We start from the raw sequence: 3,225 nt of genomic DNA, 5'->3' as shown, positions 1-3,225 counted from the left end.
TAGAAATATCAGTTACTTTTATATAAATAAATCGAAACTGTATATAATTATAAAATAAATACTTTGCATCTTGATGCATCAGGAAAATAGTAATATCAGCAGACTGTTTCCTGAAGTTGTCTACCCTGAGCCTGAAACCAACGTGCGCTGCTACACGCTGTAAACCCTCGCGGGGATGTTTAGTTTCTTGCTGACGCCGGTGAGCTCGAGAATGGATGCATCAGTAAGCTTTACCAACGGCGTGGTCTGCTTCCTCGTGCCTCGATAGTTCTGTGGCCGCCGCTCGTGTTGCTCTTGATGAGGGGCAAGGAGAGGACGGTGGTGTTGGTGGTGGTGTTGGTGGTGGTGGTAGTGGAGGTGGAGCTCCTGGGTGGAAAACAGACAAGGTGGGAAGTGAAAGGGTAGGTTGTAGCTAGATGAAAGGCAGATATATGAAGACCACGCAAAAGGTTGATGAGGTAGTGACATGTAGATGATAATAAACAAACCTTAAAAAAACCCGGAAAAATAGGTAATCGTTTGTTATGTTTGTATAGTGAACTTTATAACACACGAGATATTCACATGACATATTGAACAGGTCAGCTGATATCAATCATGTGCTCAGTTTTCTTTGAATGGAGTCACCGGAAAGGTATGCCACCCGTACGTACACCTGCGATATGGATCATAAAAAGATATCTTGCAATAAAAAAAAACAATGCTATAAAAGGGAGTTACTAAAAAAAAAAATGCATTTCAGACCCGATGTGACATCGTTTTTCGGGAATATCTTGAAGGCTATTCGTCGGACAGCAATGACATTCTAACACAATGTTATCAACAGCCCGCCGTAATTTATGGTGTTATAGGAGAGAGTCAAATTTATATACTTTATGAGTTTACTCTTACGATTTTAAGCTGTAGTCAGTGAGGACACAAAATCCTGAGCAAAGGTTCGGATAAGTCGCCTTACCCCCCTCCCTCTCCTTCATCACTTCCCTCCTCCTCCCACTAACAAGCGTCCCCCCTCCCCCTCCCACACTCATCCTTCTATCACCCTTCCCAATCCCTCCCTCCTCTTTCCCCTCCGATGTCCCCCCTCCTCCCTCTCCCTCCCTCTCCCTCTCTCTCTCTCTCTCTCTCTCTCTCTCTCTCTCTCTCTCTCTCTCTCTCTCTCTGAATTACTAACACACTAAAATATATAAATACATTGCACATTACTATGTGTTTGGTTGTTTTCCTGCATCTGTTATTCGATTGGTCATATGCTGTGATGAGATAGAATGGACAATGAGCAAAATCATTGTACAACGAAAGTGTCACTAAAATTGTAAAATAATTTATATCAGTCATAAAATGAATGGGTAATTATACACACAGGAATACATGGATGTCATTTTAATCGTCATCAGTGTCAGTGTCAAGGAGCATATCATCCTCATCATCACCGTCAAAAGTAACAATGACGGGTTCCACACAGTCATGGATATTATCAGAGGACCAATAATCCTCCTCAAACCTCATGGCTCGTCGAACAGCACCTTCCCAAATTTTCGTGTTTGCGCACAGCCTTGCTTCTTCTATCTTGGTCCTTATGACAGTCATGATATAAATATCCCAAAAAAAAACAATAATAAGACTACACATATAAAGTTATGTGTAATAATTACCTGTTAAGACTTATTTTCAGTGTGCCGGCTTTCCTCTCTTGGTCGAACATAGTAAAAAGCCTGAGTGCAATCACTTTTTTGCACCTGTTGGGGCATCTCAGTATACTCGTCATGGCCAGCAAGATTGTAGCGTCTTCAGTACACAGCGACAAACCACGGTGTTAGGGAAGTCAGGAGAGAGAGAGAGAGAGAGAGAGAGAATTGCTGTTGAAACATTTGAAACACTTGAAGCATTTATCATACCAAGATGTATCAACCTCGAGAGAGAGGGACATCGGAGGGAAAGAGGAGGAGGATTGGGAGGGTGATAGAAGGATGAGTGTGGAGGGGAGGGACGCTTGTTAGTGGGAGAAGGAGGGAAGTGATGAAGGAGAGGGAGGGGGGTAAGGCGACTTATCCGAACCTTTGCTCAGGATTTTGTGTCCTCACTGACTACAGCTTAAAATCGTAAGAGTAAACTCATAAAGTATATAAATTTGACTCTCTCCTATAACACCATAAATTACGGCGGGCTGTTGATAACATTGTGTTAGAATGTCATTGCTGTCCGACGAATAGCCTTCAAGATATTCCCGAAAAACGATGTCACATCGGGTCTGAAATGCATAGTAGATATAAATAAAATATCTTATGTAGCACTCGCTTACCTTGTGTTTGTTTTCTTGTTTGTATGTTTGCTTGTTTGTTTGTTTGCCTTTTTGTGCGTGTGCTGTCGTTGGTGTCGCTGATTAGTCCGGCAGTAACTTCGCCGACACGTCGCCTCCTTTTCCCCATTACGACATTGCACTTGTATTTTCTGTTCGCGTGATTGCAACACTAACAATGGGATGATGCCAGAGTCGGTGGTGGTGGTGATGGTGGTGGTGGTAGTGGTGGTGCTAGTGTTGATTTTCTTTTTTCAAGACCTAAAAAGTGGGTATGTTATGTCATTATATCTTTTATTTCTTAAGTTCATTTCGTTTTAAAAAGGAAATAATGCTTAACGAAGGAGAAAAAGAAAACTTGCAAATTCCTGTGTCAACATGAACGTCACGGCGGAGCGGGAACACGATCGCAACTTCAAAAGAGAAAATAATATAAAAGTTACCGACAGCAGTAATCGGATCACTCTCTCAGCTTGAAGTAGAATTTCCGACTCGAGATTAACACTTGAAACCTTTTGGTGGTGAAACATTCGTGTGACTGAAGGCAACCAACGCTCGCAGTCTCCCCTGTCAGGCAAATATTCCTTCCAAGGGAGGGTCGTGAACACTCACTAAATCATCTCTCAAAGCCAGAAAGACTTTGGCGGAAGAGCTTCACCAAGACTCGATCCTCTGCTGACACCCAATCTCCGCGCGTGAAGAAGACTGAACAAAGGGTGTCGCGGAAATCATGTCGATCCTTAGTTCAATGAGCGCGAAGTGGCAAGGCGTGTGATGGAGGCTGGTGAAGAGGGTGAACTTGATTGTGGTTTATTACTTCGTAATAGCTTTTCAATCAAGTTTCCGAAGAGATAGATATATAGATAGATGATAGATAGATAGACAGATAGGCAGAAAGAGAATAACGAATGGATAAAAGGGAATAGATA

The 3,225-nt window shown here is 42.4% G+C and overlaps 1 long non-coding RNA gene across 1 annotated transcript in view; it reads right to left on the bottom strand.

The window, feature by feature from the left end:
• LOC126990905 (uncharacterized) overlaps window positions 1–3,015 on the bottom strand; it is a 3,356-nt gene extending 341 nt beyond the window's left edge. Inside the window, exons 1-2 of the long non-coding RNA XR_007744909.1 lie at window positions 2,300–3,015; window positions 1–366 (exon numbers count right to left, since the gene is read on the bottom strand). The exon at window positions 1–366 is cut by the window's left edge and continues 341 nt beyond it. This is a non-coding gene — a long non-coding RNA (uncharacterized LOC126990905). The remainder of the gene's footprint in view (window positions 367–2,299) is intronic.
• Window positions 3,016–3,225: the final 210 nt, after the last annotated feature.

This window comes from Eriocheir sinensis, unplaced genomic scaffold (assembly GCF_024679095.1).
Source record: "Eriocheir sinensis breed Jianghai 21 unplaced genomic scaffold, ASM2467909v1 Scaffold221, whole genome shotgun sequence".
Taxonomy (NCBI): Eukaryota; Metazoa; Arthropoda; class Malacostraca; order Decapoda; family Varunidae; genus Eriocheir; species Eriocheir sinensis.
The sequence above is the reverse complement of the archived record's forward strand: the minus strand, read 5'-3'. Positions and strand labels throughout refer to the sequence as shown.